Source organism: Rutidosis leptorrhynchoides, chromosome 6 (assembly GCF_046630445.1).
Source record: "Rutidosis leptorrhynchoides isolate AG116_Rl617_1_P2 chromosome 6, CSIRO_AGI_Rlap_v1, whole genome shotgun sequence".
Lineage (NCBI taxonomy): Eukaryota > Viridiplantae > Streptophyta > Magnoliopsida > Asterales > Asteraceae > Rutidosis > Rutidosis leptorrhynchoides.
The window spans coordinates 413,961,638-413,978,853 of NC_092338.1; the positions used below are offsets into that span (position 1 = coordinate 413,961,638).

The 17,216-nt window shown below is 32.6% G+C and overlaps 1 long non-coding RNA gene across 1 annotated transcript; it reads left to right on the plus strand.

The window, feature by feature from the left end:
* Window positions 1–273: 273 nt before the first annotated feature.
* LOC139851743 (uncharacterized) lies at window positions 274–2,226 on the plus strand. The gene is made up of 3 exons (XR_011760696.1): window positions 274–465; window positions 1,105–1,159; window positions 2,000–2,226. It is a non-coding gene; the product is annotated as an uncharacterized lncRNA (long non-coding RNA).
* The last annotated feature ends 14,990 nt before the right edge of the window (window positions 2,227–17,216 follow it).

A 17,216-nucleotide genomic window follows, 5' to 3' on the forward strand; every position in this document is an offset into this window, starting at 1 on the left:
TAAGTGACGAGGATCACGAGGACGTGATCGAGTTTAAGTGGGGGAGAGTTGTAAGACCCAAATATTTATCTTGCATACTCGTGTACTTATAACATTCGAGATTGGGTTTCGTTGGCTATTTATGGGAGTTAAAATGCAAAAGAATCTGTTTCAGTTATGTCGCGCGCCGCGCGGGGATTTGGCGCGCCGCGCCGTTTGCTGCTGACAGAATCCCTTGTTTTTAATTGGCTTAAATGAAGGGCAAATGGGTAATTTCACTTGAGGCCGGATTTGTGAGGCTTATGAGCTAGTTTGGATCAGTTTTGGATCCCATTCACATCCACTCATCATCTTCATCCATTTTTAGAGAGAGAGTAAGAGTTTAGAGAGAGATTGGAGGTTTTGGTGAGGAAGAAGCTCGAATCGTGCAAAGTCTCGGGTTTTAAAGTTGTTCCTTTCGTTCTCGGCTACACGGTGATAGTATTGGTAAGCTCAAACTCCGAATTTCAATTATCTAATTTGATATTCAAGTTAGGGTTTTGAGTTAATTAGTTGTAAAACCCTTTTATGTGATGAAATGGGTTTAGTGAAGCTAGTAATCGGGTTGTTGTTAATTGTTGGTGGATTTTGGGTTTGGTGAACTAATTGGCCATGTTTAGAACTTTAATTTGAGTTTAATCACTTAAGTTAGTGATTATGGAAGTGTTGAAACCCATTTAGGGTATTTGGTTGACTAACTTTGACTTTGGGTCAAATTAGGGTTTCGTGGTGATTATGACCCAATTGGCGATTTAATGAAGTTTATAAACTTAAAATGGATTAAGTTGAAGTATTAAACCGAGTTAAATGTGTTTTGGTGTCAAAACTTGCAAAGAATGAGATTTTGACCTTTATGGGTCAAAATTAGGGTTTAAGTGTCAAAATGGGTATGACACGTGTTTAACACTTGTGTTCGGGTTTAATTGGCATATTAGGACCATTCTCACTTGTGTTAGTGACTATTGGTTAGTTTGGGCACGGTTTGTGCTTGGAAGTGCATTTGGGTCGAAATTGAACTTAGTGACGAATTGGGTTGATTTGTAAATCCACTCTAAGTGTATTGTTGTAATTGTGATAATGGAATAGGTATTTTCCATTGGCGAGTTGCGGATTACTTGGAAGCTTTCTTCAAGACTTCAAGGTGAGTGATATTATCCTATGTACATATGTATGTGTAGGATGGGTGCGGGTCGGGTGAAGTGAATCTCGGCTATAGAGCTCACTTCACGTGTAGGTGGACTTGATGGACTTTTGTATAAGTCCAATTGGCACGGTTGTGCGTTTTGGTTGACCATCTTTGGCGAAGTACACGTTCGTGTGTACATTATCACACGTGATTGTGATTTGGATGTTGTGGCCCCGATGTGGTGGATTATATAATCCCGTGACCGTGGGTTTGAGTTGGAGAAGTGAATCGCGTGTGGTTTCGGATTCACGATGACGCGTGTAGTTTCGGTCATCTTATCGAATGAATCTCGTGTAGTTCGGATTCATGGTGACTCGTGTAGTTCGGTCATCTTATTGAGGTAGTAATCTCGTGTGGTTTCGGATTACTAAGGCTCGTGTAGTTCGGCCAACCTCGATGTTGTGAAGATAGTAATCTCGTGTGGTTTCGGATTACTAAGGCTCGTGTAGTTCGGCCAATCTTCATTGTGGTATTTGGTTCTCGGTTTTGGGTTAAGGTGTTAACCTTGTTCGTTTATATTGTTATATATTAATGTATTGTTGTGTTGTAGCTAACCCTCCGGGTGTAGCTATTTGGCGTTGTTCACATCGTCGTTGGTGAACTTATATTGTTATTGTATCTTTAGCTCGTTGCTTAGAGATCGTACGGTATGCTTAGTGTAGTGCCTTATATGGATGCCTCGGTATGCGATATTTGCTATTTTGTGGCGTGCCCATTTTATACATATATATGTATGTAGTATATTATCATTCACTAAGCATTAGCTTACCCTCTCGTTGTTGACTCTTTTTATAGATTGCATGCGGATGGTGGCTCGGGTAAGCGCGAGGATTAGAGGACTTGCATAGTTTGCGTAGAAGGCTTGCTTTTGGATTTATTAGGATTGGGTAGCGTGTCCCCAATCGCCATGCTCGGCTTTGTTTTGTATTAAAAGTCTTATGGTCGAAAATTGTATTTTGGTACTTAAGGGGTAATTTGGGTCAATGTGGGCCCCGCTTCGTAAATTTGATTTTATTAATTAAACGTGCTAGTTTTTCATATATGAAGTCATGGTTAAAAGCGTTTGAGCTAAATGTGTCGGGAACTAGTCAAACATTTTCATTAAATTGACTTCCGGGGACAGCGGGCTGTCCAGGTGGTTTGGCGCGCCGCGCGGCCACCTGGCGCGCCGCGCAGATGACCTGCACCAAAAAAATTTTTTTTTGTTTGAAATTTCGTCGAGTTTGGTCGGTTACGGTTTGGGTTGTTACATATATATATATATATATACTATAATTTGAAAACGTAACAATGTATTAATTGTTTGATACCTTACATTAAACTTATTGGTTTAAATATTTATTTGAATATATATGATAAGTTGGAATATTAATTTTATGAATAACTTGCGACGTATATTTAAAACGTGTTTATGAATGTTGAAAATGTATATTAACTTGGTCATAAAACGATTTGTTATTATATATATATTAACAAATAGCGAGACAATGATTTATAGAAGTAAATGACCAAAACACTAGAAAGTTTAAGATACACTTTGAATGATATAGTTTATTGATAATTTAAGACTATATTTTGACAAAGGTAAGAGTCACAAAACGTAAATTGCGAGTTTTCTAAGCGTACGAAAATGTGTTCGAGAAACCGGAACTGGGACATAAGTCGAGTGACAACGTACGAGTCATCGGAACGAAAATTACAAGTCAACTATGCACATGAATTTAATATAATATATAATTAATTATTTAAATTATATATATTATATATATTATATAATAATATGTCGACAAACAAGAAAATAAAAACATTTTGAGCTGGATCAGGCGGCCATGCGATCGCATGGAAAATACACTAAAAACCCATGCGATCGCATGGGCATCAGATTCCAAAAAGTTGCCTATCAAAGTCCAGTTTCTGCTCGAGTTTATTTACACATATATTACTCCATAAGTTATTTATTTATTTAAATTATTATTATTATTATTATTATTATTATTATTATTATTATTATTATTATTATTATTATTATTATTATTATTATTATTATTATTATTATCATTATTATTATTATTATTAATAGTATTATTATTATTATTAATTATATCACTTAAAATACTACGACGAGGTCATGAGCGTGTTATTTTCAAAATGGTTTTCAAGCGGGATAGAGCTAAGGAAATTATGGGTTATTGCCAAGGAGGTTATGGGTAATGTTCGGGGGTATATTTGTGAATCAAACCTAGTGTTTATCATCTCCGTTGCGTCTACGTACTTTTCTACAATATTGAATCTCAATATTTATATGTAAGCACTCATATTTTATCTTTTATATATTAATTGTGTATCCATGTCTAGTGCTCGAGTATATATATTTATACATGCTTGTATGCTAAATTTCGTCGTTAAACAGTTTAAGATGAATCACGAATTAAATACATATATTACTGGTAAAAGGTATATGATATGCATGTTTTTGGAAAGGTGGCGAAAAATCAATGACTTTTCATTTAGATATCGAATAGTTTCGATGAACGGATTAAAAGATATGATCAACTGAATTATAATTGACGTTAATTGGAATTGCTTTTGAATATGCAATTAATATTTAAACAACTTGTCTGTAAGATTGATAAATTGGATTTTTGAATATTACCAACCGAATAAATGAATCCTTATATAAGGTACGTCTCATTTTGTTAAACAACTGTCAAAATTGACTTTTTGAAACGACTTTGGATAACTTTTGTATGTCGATCTCGAGCATTAGGATTGTGATACACTATGACCTGACCTAGCTTGATAGACATTTATTGACCAACATATGTTCTCTAGGTTGAGATCTACGATTATTTGATATTTCGAGTTTCGGTCACATTACGATGAACATCTTTATGTGCTGCTAAGGTGAGTTTCATTGCTCCATTTTTAATTGCTTTTGCAATATATATTTTTGGGCTGAGAATACATGCAATTTATTTTAAACGCAATGGATACAAGTACATACTTAATTCTACACTGAGTTTGAACCAAAAATCCCTTAGCTTTGGTAACTAGTAGCTGCCAGTACATAGGATATGGACTGGTGGGCGCGAATAACAGTATATGGATCCATATGGCTTGACATCCCCGTCCGAGCTAGAGCGCTAGCCTTTTAACGGACGTGTGTTATTTGAGTTTAGGACACGTTGGTTTGCGTGTATTAAAACGAATGGGGTATTTATCATTATAACGTTAAAGCTTAGTTACCAGGGTGCTCTGTTACGTAGAATCTATTGATAAACGTTTCTGGATGAAACAACTGAAATCTTGTGATCCACTTTTATATACAGATTATGCGAAACACTAAAACTATGAACTCACCAACCTTTGTGTTGACACTTGTTAGCATGTTTATTCTCAGGTTCCCTAGAAGTCTTCCGCTGTTTGCTTATATGTTAGACAAGCTATGTGCATAGAGTCGTACATGGCATATTTTTCAAGGAAACGTTGCATTCACCAAATCATCACCATGTATCTTATTTTGACTGCATTGTCAACGGAAGTACTATTGTAAACTATTATTTACGGTGATTGTCTATATGTAAAAATCATCAGATGTCGAAAACCTTTGATTTAAATATTCATTTATGGTATGCCTTTTCAAAAGAATGCAATGTTTACAAAACGTATCATATAGAGGTCAAATACCTCGCAATGAAATCAATGAATGACGTATTGTCCATATGGATTTGGAGCGATCATCACAGTTGGTATCAGAGCGTTGGTCCTAGTGAACCAGGTCTTGCATGAGTGTGTCTAACTGAGAGTTGTTAGGATGCATTAGTAAGTCTGGACTTCGACTGTGTCTGCATGTCAAAAGTTTTGCTTATCATTTCTTATCGAAAATTACCTGCTTATCATTCCTAGTCTAGACACGTTTTACTGCATTGATTGCATGAATAGTGTATAGACAAAATTTATATCTTAGCGTATCTGTTACTGTAAACTTTTCCTGACATCTTCCGAAAATTTCTCCGTGATTTATGGAATTTGGTATTATATATACATATGTAAATTATATATTGAAGAGTACCAATCTAAATTTTATAATCTATTTCATATCAAAAATCATCTCCTTAATTATACAAGATGGATCCCGTATCTAGTTCAAATTCCTTAAACTCCGACAGCTATTCCGATATGGATATTCACCTGAATTCCGAAGACAGTGTAACCGGAATGGATCAACCAATCAGCCATCACCTATTCTGGATGAATTGGGGATGGGTTCGTAGCCTACTTAATTATTGGAGACAAGAAGAAGGCGATCCCTTCCATCCACCACATTGCCCTCTTGGCGAAGAACCTGAAGCACTTATCGGCGAACATGTTCGTAATACCATTTTCTCTCTCATCTCCAGAATATCTCGTCATGATCATATACTCTCTCAAATTCTGGATCTTATTCATTCGCTCGTACGAACCGCCAATCATCCCGGTGTAGTAGAAGAAGTCAACGAGCTTCGCGCTCGGGTAGTGGCTTTGGAGAATATGGTGCAAAGGTTACAAGCACTAGCAGAATCACCGGCATCAACAGTACCACCGACAACAACACCAACAGTACCATTACCACCACCAACAACATCCGCACCGCAAGCCTCAACATCACAATATGTACCTTGAACATCAACGTCATACGCACCGTAGTTACCATGAAATACCAGCAACAATAACCGATGAAGTATTAACTCATTTCCCTTGAAGAAATTTTATGTATATTTAGTATATATGAATTTTGAAATCAAAATAAATCTTTTCGTACTAAGCTATTACGTGTGAATCTTAACTTGTGGGTACTACTCGGTTAGTTCATATTACTAATATGCAATGATGTACATCCTTCCTTAACAACTTAACCATTGTTAACTACAATCTCTGTTTCAACCCAATGAATTCCATTTCATAATAAACCTAGTGTATTAATCAATTACGTAATTGATTTTACATTTTCAATTTCGATATACTCGAAACTTTCCAGGAAACATCATCTGTGCCTTGTAAGGTTCACAAAAATTCCACGAACGCCAACATCCTTCACCGAGGAATATCAATAAGAATAAATAATGAAGTGTTGATTTCATTAGTGAAAAATCCGCAAAGATTATGTAATCTTTAATGTTTTAGAGTTTAATCATTTCTAAGTCAAGCCGAAAATCAAATGAGTTTAATATGATATTAACTCATTAAATCTATATTAGATCTGAAGAAAATATACATACATATATTTTTATAAAGACGGTAATAAAAATTCTTTTATACAAAGTATTAATTGTGAAATCTTTAACGGGTAGGTACTACTCGAGAAATATTTAAGTTCACAATTAATATGTTACACTGTACATTCTTCAATTTTGATTCAAAAATCATTAACTATACTCACTATCTTCACAATGATACACAATCATTTCATACAAATTCAATCACATATTCTGATATCGACGTATCAGAATCCAAGCCATAACTCTGAACCGGTGACATCATTCTTAGATCTCTACATCTTTCAAAGCTATACTTTGACTTCAAAAATATGAAAGATCCTTTAGCATTGTTATTACTGAAAATAATATTGCAATCCCTTTTCAAAGTATCCAGTTTTACCACACTTTCAACCAGTTAACTTCGACTTTTCAGATTAACCTTATTATAACCTTGACATATAGCTTTTTGTTACTGGGGAACCTTTCATGTTCCACCACATTAGCAGTAAATTTACCAAAAACTTTATTAATCTTTGACCTTCCGAAAAATCCTTATACTCATTGAAACTGTATCATGTACTCATCCACATCTTGTAACAATAATTGCCATACCAACCACCGGGAATTAGCAATCAGTATTTTGAATCTCGCAGCATTTTCTACGACAACAGTTATATATAGATAACATCCAACTTCTAGACTTACATACTTCGAATGTGAAGTTTCTGAAAAACATCCCAAACTATGAACTAGTTCTCTGAAATTGGAAAAATGCTGATGAAGCAGCAAAAACTGTAAACGACCTTAACAGTCAAAAGTTTGATGATAAAGAATAGTATGGTGGTAAAGCTGAGAAAAAGAGAAGGTTTGGAACTGAAAAACAGATTGAGTAAAGTATGAAAGAGGCTGTGGATAAATCACAAAGACTGAACCTGCCTTCAAAGAATCCAAATGATTCAGTGACTGCTGAAACCATTAGTAAGAACCTTACTTCTTATTCTAAACCTTCACAGACAGATTTTCCGCATCATCCTCTGATATTAGAAATTCTAAGATATCATCGTATCTGTGACGACCCGGAAATTTCTGACCAAATTTAAACTTAACCTTTATATGTTTCCGACACGATAAGCAGAATTTGTAATGTTGAATCTCAAAAAGTTTGGAACTACATTCATGTAATCAATTACCCTTTGACCGTGTTCGACGATTCACGAACAATTATGAGTATATAGATATGTATATATAATATATAATATTAACTGAAAACATTAACAAAGTATTAGATATATGATTCTTTACATGAACGTATTTGTTTCGATATATTTATCGACAGAATTAAGAGATAATATCAAATGATTGAATTATCAGATACATTATGATATGATTACGGGCCTATGTTATGAGGTCCACTGTGATTTAAGAAATCTATTCTTTTTGACAACATTCGGAAAATGGTAAAGTGATTTATAAGTAAGAACAAATGTGTCAATTAACGGGAACTAGACAAGGGTTAGTGAAAATTCCTGTTTAATTTCCAAGGCATGTTTTATAATATTTTCCTCGTGACCTTGATAAGATAACTATGTTAACTTTCATTTTATTTAATATGAAAATAAGAACGTGGAGTGTAAATAACTTAGATGTTGGATATCGACAAGTTAAGTAACTCGACATTTTTCATTAAGATGATTTCATACGTTTATTTAACCTTTGGATTTTATCCCATGCTTCACCAACAGACCGTAATTTAAAAACTTGAAACCTATTATGAATATATATAATTCTACTTTTCTAAAATATTTTATGATATAACGATTTCCATTATTTTAACCTTTTAACAAAATGATTCTTAAATATATTTAGTTTTGAAAAACAAAATTATCATATTTATTTGATTTAGTTTCAAAAGTACAAAAAAAAACGTTTTCAGTTTAAAAAGAACTTTATTATTAAAACGTATATATCTTTTATAAATATCTAGAACCACTTTTAACAACTCATTACTTAACCAGTATGATAAAGATAACGATATTTATATTTTATTTTATTAAATATATATAACGATTTAAATTAATATTATATATATTTATACGTGTAGTATACGTACATAGTTTTATACGTTTACTATACTTTAACTTTACCTTTACTTTAACTTTAATAATTCATACTTTAATAATTCATACTTTAATAATTCATACTTTAATAATTCACTTTAATAATTCACTTTAATAATTCATACTTTAATAATTCACTTTAATAATTCATACTTTAATAATTCACTTTAATAATTTATACTTTAATAATTCACTTTAATAATTCATACTTTAATAATTCACTTTAATAATTCATACTTTAATAATTCACTTTAATAATTCAAAAATTTATTATAAATAGAATTCAATAGGTTTCATTATTTCATAGAAACTTGAAAATATATTTCTCTAAACTCTCTCAATCGAATTACATATAAATATTTTCTTTGTATTATTTCAAGATATTATTAGTATACATAAAATACTACGACAGAGTTATATTCAGACGATTTCAAAATAAGTTTTCAAACGATATAGAGCTAAGAAAATTATGGGTTATAGCTATGGAGGTTATGGGTATTGATCGAGGGTATTGCTCGTGAGGTCAACCTAACATTTATCATTTTCGTTGCGTCTACGTACTTTCCTGCAATATTGAATCACAATATTGATACGTTCGTGAATCCGAGACAAACCCTGTACTTGTTCAGTGCCGTCATATACATAATTGCTACGAAATACAGTATTGTGAGTTTCATTACTCCCTTTTTATATATATTTTTGGGCTGAGAATACATGCGCTGTTTTATAAATGTTTTACGAAATAGGCACAAGTACTAAAACTAATTCTATGTGGGTTTAAACCAGAAATATACCCTTAGCTTGGTAACATTAAACTACTTGTCTATGTACGGTAGGCGCGAATCCTAAAGATAGATCTATTGGGCCTGACAAACCCCATCCTGACTATGGGATGCTTTAGTACTTCGAGGTTATTTTAAACACACCTGATCTGGTGTAATTCAGAGGGTAAAACATGAACGTTAAGGCTTGTTACCGGGTGCCTACAACTTATAGAATACTTTTATACACTTGCGAGTGTACATATTTTTATAAACTGAAATCTTGTGGTCTATTAATATATTGAAATGATTGTTATGATAAACCTATGAACTCACCAACCTTTTGGTTGACACTTTAAAGCATGTTTATTCTCAGGTATTAAAGAAATCTTCCGCTGTGCATTAGCTCATTTTAAGGATATTACTTGGAGTCATTCATGGCATATTTTGAAAGACGTTGCATTCGAGTCATTGAGTTCATCAAGATTATTATTAAGCCAATTATAGTGGGATGTATTATGAAATGGTGTGCATTCCGTCAACTTTCGTTGTAAAGAAAGTTTCTCTTTTAAAAACGAATGCAATGTTTGTAAAATGTATCATATAGAGGTCAAATACCTCGCGATGTAATCAACTATTGTGAATCGTTTATAATGTATATGAACGGGTCCTTTCAGTTGGTATCAGAGCGGTGGTCTTAGCGAACCAGGTCTTGCATTAGTGTGTCTAACTGATAGTTGTTAAGATGCATTAGTGAGTCTGGACTTCGACCGTGTCTGCATGTCAAAAGTTTTGCTTATCATTTTTATTCGGAAATCATCTACTTACCATTCTTAGGAAATTACCTGCTTATCATTCTTAAGTCTAGACGCGTTTTCCTACATTTATTGCATAATAGTGTATAGACGAATTCTTATCTTAGCATATCTGTTACTGTGAACTTTGACTGACATCTTTCAAAGATTCCTCCGTAATTTATGGGATTTTGGTATTATATATATATATATGTAAATTATGTATTGAAGAATACCAAATCTAAATTCTACAATCTATTTCATACAAAAAAAAATTCTTTCCCTGATCATACAAGATGGATCCCTCAACCAGTTCGAGTTCCTCGGATTCTGACAGCTATGCCGATATGGATTTCCACATGAGCTTCGAAAGCAGCGTGACCGGAATGGATCAACCAATTAGCCATCATCTATTCTGGATGAATTGGGGATGGGTTCGTAATCTACTTAACCATTGGAGACAAGAAGAAGGTGATCCCTTTCATCCACCACATTGCCCTCTTGGCAATGAACCTGAAGCACTTACCAACGAACCTGTCCGAAACACCATTTTCTCTCTCATTTCCAGAGTATCTCGTCATGATTATATACTACACCAAATTCTAGATCTTATTTATCCGCTCGTCCGAACCGACAATCACCTCGGTGTAATAGAAGAAGTCAACGAGCTTCGCGCTCGGGTAGTGGCTTTGGAGAATATGGTGCAAAGGTTACAAACACCAGCAGCAGCACCAGCAGCATAACCAGTATCACCATCAACAACATCAACAGTACCATTACCACCACAAACAACAACCGCATCGCAAACCTCAACTTCACAATCTGTCCCACGAGCATCGACGTCAAATGCCATGTAGATACCAAGGAATACCACAACGATGAAGTATTGATTCATAACTTCATTGGGGAAACATTCTACGGCGATTATGTAATTTCTAAAGTTTAGAAATTATCTATCCTAGCCTTAACCATAAATCAAATGAGTTTAATTTAATATTAACTCATTAAATCTATATTACATTTGAAGAAATATACACATATATATTTCCATAAAGACTGTAATAAAATTCTTTTGTACAAAATATTAATTGTGGATTTTTTTAAACGGGTAGGTAATACCCGAGAGATATATAAATTCACAATTAATATATTACATTCTTCGAATCTGATTCAGCATGTCATTCATTATACTCCCTACTTTCACAACAATATACATTCTTTTATAGAAATCAAAATAACCATACTCATTCAAAATCTAATTACATATTCTGATTTTGAAATCTCAGAATTCGATTCAAGATATAACTGAAATCATCACTCTTAGATTCCTACATCTTTCAAAACTATACTTTGACTTCAAAACTGTCCTAGAACCTCATTCCTATTCATGGAACTCACAAAAATATTTGTATCATTCAAAATCTTAGAACATCATATGTATATTAACAATTACAATATGTGTTCAAACACTTCGAAATTCCTAAAGACATGCGAGATGATGATCCAACCACACATTACCCACTGTCATGCACCTGAAAAGCTCTCGAAACCAAAGTTATAGTTTAACACGTATCCGTGTCAGATCCTTTGATATTTATTACCAAATATAATTTTTCAATCTCTTTCCAAAATAGACAGTTTTGTCACAGCTCCAGCAAATCACCTTCATTTGTTTATACGAATAAACCCTTCATCATGGTTACTGGGGAACCTTTCATATCTCGCCACATTAACAGTAAACTTATCAACAACTTCATTAACCTTCGACTTAAGCCTCTCCGAAAAGCCACTATACTTATTCATTAAAACCCCATCATGTACTCACCTACATCCTGTAACAATAATTGTCACACCAACTACTGGGAATTAGCAATCAGTGTTTTGAATTTCGCGATAATTTTACGTCAAAAGTTATATGTATACATATAACATCTATCTCCTAGACTTACATACTTCGAATGTGAATTTTCTGAAAAACATCCCAAACTATGAACTGGTTCTCCGAAATTGGAAAAATGCTGATGAAGCAGCAAAAACTGTAAACAACTTTAACAGTCAAAAGTTTGATGATAAAGAATAGTATGGTGGTAAAGCTGAGAAAAAGAGAAGGTTTGAAACTGGAAAACAGATTGAGCAGACCATGAAGGAGGCTGTGGACAAATCACAAAGACTAAACCTGCCTTCAAAGGATCCAAATGATTCAGTGTCTACTGAAATCATTAGCAAACACCTTACTTCTTATTCTAAACCTTCACAGACAAATCTTCTTCACCATCCATCTATGTTAAGAATTCTAAGATATTATCGTATCTTTTATTATAAATATCTTCGATATTCCTGAAGATATTTTCACAACTATTCTTATCCGAAATCTTTTATCTCTTCGCAATATCTGCGTTACAACATAAAAAGAAACTGTGTTAGTTTCTAAATTCTGAAAAGAAAAAAAAATTCAAATTTAAAATAGGAATGTTTTTAAAGTAGTGTTAGGAACTGAAGCATGAGTTAGTATAATATAATGACACTTGATCAACGTGATTATATTACAGTAAGTCATGCTGAGTTTCTAATGGAACGTGATGATTCACAGAACATACCGTCATCATGTACTATTTACACGACTCTTACATTCTACCCAATTTCCAAACATATTAAGAACATATCATCTTGATAGCTCTATATTTTCGGATATTCTGGTAATTTGCCAAATCAAGATCGTGCCATTACGATTTTCTTCTTGGAACATTAACTATGTTCATCCAAAAATTCATATCTACGAATTCTGGACCATTATCCGCTTGACTTAAGGCCGGGAAGAGAAAATGAAAGCATGAAGCTCCGAAATATAATGGAGAATATAAAGCCCGATAACAACCTCGAAATTACAAACCGTGTATATCAATGCGTATAGCAATATAAAGACACGGGAGAATGAAAAACACAATAACCCCAAAGTAATGGTAGAAGAAAATAACTTCCTCCGGTGGTAGATGAAAAAGAAGAATGACATATATGAAAGTTAAGAGTATATCAAGAATCAATACTGGATGAAGTATATTAACGAATGCTTTAAAGTATGAATTGGGGAGAAAGACTAGAAGGTGTGAGCTATGGAAATAAAGAAACGAAGGGGGTGGATTTATAGTAAAATATCAGACAGAGAAATCGAGACAGATTATCGCATTTAATCAAAGAAGATCATGATTTCCTTAATCGCTGAAGAACCAAATCTTATTGCAAAGATTTTCTTTAAATCCCATGAATTCCGGAAATCAATCATAACTACGTCATCGGTTAAAACAAATATACGTTTACTCATTTCACTCTCTTGCGATGGCTTCACTTATACTCTTCGCGCAATCAAATTGTTTTATCTATATTACTCATTGATGATAAAACTCTATTTATCAACTCATATTCGTCATGAAAACATTTTTATAGTTAGCCATGACGACCTCGATCAAATTTCAGGATGAAATTTCTTTAACGGGTAGGTACTGTGACGACCCGGAAATTTCCGACCAAATTTAAACTTAACCTTTATATGTTTCCGACACGATAAGCAGAATTTGTAATATTGAATCTCAAAAAGTTTGAAACTACATTCATGTAATCAATTACCCTTTGACCGTGTTCGACGATTCACGAACAATTATGATTATATAGATATGTATATATAATATATAATATTAACTGAAAACATTAACAAAGTATTAGATATATGATTCTTTACATGAACGTATTTGTTTCGATATATTTATCGACAGAATTAAGAGATAATATCAAATGATTGAATTATCAGATACATTATGATATGATTACGGGCCTATGTTATGAGGTCCACTGTGATTTAAGAAATCTATTCTTTTTGACAACATTCGGAAAATGGTAAAGTGATTTATAAATAAGAACAAATGTGTCAATTAACGGGAACTAGACAAGGGTTAGTGAAAATTCCTGTTTAATTTCCAAGGCATGTTTTATAATATTTTCCTCGTGACCTTGATAAGATAACTATGTTAACTTTCATTTTATTTAATATGAAAATAAGAACGTGGAGTGTAAATAACTTAGATGTTGGATATCGACAAGTTAAGTAACTCGACATTTTTCATTAAGATGATTTCATACGTTTATTTAACCTTTGGACTTTATCCCATGCTTCACCAACAGACCGTAATTTAAAAACTTGAAACCTATTATGAATATATATAATTCTACTTTTCTAAAATGTTTTATGATATAACGATTTCCATTATTTTAACCTTTTAACAAAATGATTCTTAAATATATTTAGTTTTGAAAAACAAAATTATCATATTTATTTGATTTAGTTTCAAAAGTACAAAAAAAAACGTTTTCAGTTTAAAAAGAACTTTATTATTAAAACGTATATATCTTTTATAAATATCTAGAACCACTTTTGACAACTCATTACTTAACCAGTATGATAAAGATAACGATATTTATATTTTATTTTATTAAATATATATAACGATTTAAATTAATATTATATATATTTATACGTGTAGTATACGTACATAGTTTTATACGTTTACTATACTTTAACTTTACCTTTACTTTAACTTTAATAATTCATACTTTAATAATTCACTTTAATAATTCATACTTTAATAATTCACTTTAATAATTCATACTTTAATAATTCACTTTAATAATTCATACTTTAATAATTCACTTTAATAATTCATACTTTAATAATTCACTTTAATAATTCATACTTTAATAATTCACTTTAATAATTCATACTTTAATAATTCACTTTAATAATTCAAAAATCTATTATAAATAGAATTCAATAGGTTTCATTATTTCATAGAAACTTGAAAATATATTTCTCTAAACTCTCTCAATCGAATTACATATAAATATTTTCTTTGTATTATTTCAAGATATTATTAGTATACATAAAATACTACGACGGAGTTATATTCAGACGATTTCAAAATAAGTTTTCAAACGGGATAGAGCTAAGGAAATTATGGGTTATAGCTATGGAGGTTATGGGTATTGATCGAGGGTATTGCTCGTGAGGTCAACCTAACGTTTATCATTTTCGTTGCGTCTACGTACTTTCCTGCAATATTGAATCACAATATTGATACGTTCGTGAATCCGAGACAAACCCTGCACTTGTTCAGTGCCGTCATATACATAATTGCTACGAAATACAGTATTGTGAGTTTCATTACTCCCTTTTTATATATATTTTTGGGCTGGGAATACATGCGCTGTTTTATAAATGTTTTACGAAATAGGCACAAGTACTAAAACTAATTCTATGTGGGTTTAAACCAGAAATATATCCTTAGCTTGGTAACATTAAACTACTTGTCTATGTATGATAGGCGCGAATCCTAAAGATAGATCTATTGGGCCTGACAAACCCCATCCTGACTATGGGATGCTTTAGTACTTCGAGGTTATTTTAAACACATCTGGTCTGGTGTACTTCAGAGGGTAAAACATGAACGATAAGGCTTGTTACCGGGTGCCTACAACTTATAGAATACTTTTATACACTTGCGAGTGTACATATTTTTATAAACTGAAATCTTGTGGTCTATTAATATATTGAAATGATTGTTATGATAAGCCTATGAACTCACCAACCTTTTGGTTGACACTTTAAAGCATGTTTATTCTCAGGTATTAAAGAAATCTTCCGCTGTGCATTAGCTCATTTTAAGGATATTACTTGGAGTCATTCATGGCATATTTTGAAAGACGTTGCATTCGAGTCATTGAGTTCATCAAGATTATTATTAAGCCAATTATAGTGGGATGTATTATGAAATGGTGTGCATGCCGTCAACTTTCGTTGTAAAGAAAGTTTCTCTTTTAAAAACGAATGCAATGTTTGTAAAATGTATCATATAGAGGTCAAATACCTCGCGATGTAATCAACTATTGTGAATCGTTTATAATGTATTTGAACGGGTCCTTTCAGTATCTTTCATTATAAATATCCTCGATATTTCTGGAGATATATTCATACCTATTCTTATCGGAAATCATTCATCTCTTCGCGCTATCTGTGTTACATCATAAAAGAAACTATTTTAGTTTCAAAATTCTGAAACCTTCAAGTTTAAAATATGAATGTTTTGAAGTAGTGTTGGGAACTGAAGCATGAATTAGTATAATATAATGACACTTGATCAACGTGATTATATTACAGTAAGTCATGTTGAGTTTCTAAATGGAACGTGACAAAGGTTCACAGATCACACCCTCATCATAAACCATGTTACATAATACTTTCATTCTATATAATCTCTAAATATATCAAGAAAATATATTTCTTGATGATTCGGTCTTTTCCGGATATTCTGGTAATTTGACAAATCAAGATCGTGTCATTTCAATTTCTTTCTTAGAACATTAACTATGTTCATTCCGAAATCCATACCTACGAATTCTGGACCATTATTCGCTTGACTTAAAGTCGGGAAGAGAAAACGAAAGCATGAAGCTCCGAAATATAATGGAAAATATAAAGCCCTATAACAACCCCGAAATTACAAACCGTGTATATCAATGCGTATAGCAATATAAAGACACGGTAGAATGAAAAACACTATAACCCCAAGGTAATAGTAGAAGAAAATAACTTCCTCTAGTGGCAGATGAAAAAGAAGAATGAAGGATATGATAGCCAGGAAAATATCAAGAATCAGAACTGGATTAAGCATTTTCACAATCTATTGGGATGTATGAAATAAGAAAGAAGATTATAGGAGTGGTGAAAATAAATGGAACGGAAGAGGTCAATTTATAGCGAAATATCAGACATAGCAATCGAGACAAATTACGCATTTAATCAAAGAAAATCCTAATTTCCACAAATTCTGAAGAATCAAATCTTATATAGATTATGAAGATTTTCTATTCCTTAAATTCCAGAAATCAATCGTTACTACGTCAAGAGTTAAAAACGAATCTCTATTTCCTCATTTCACTCTTTTACGATAACTTCTCTCATACGCTTCGAGTAATTGGATTGTTTTATCCATATTATTCAACGGTGATAAAAATTCTATTTATCAACACATATTTGTCATGAAAACATTTTTATTGTT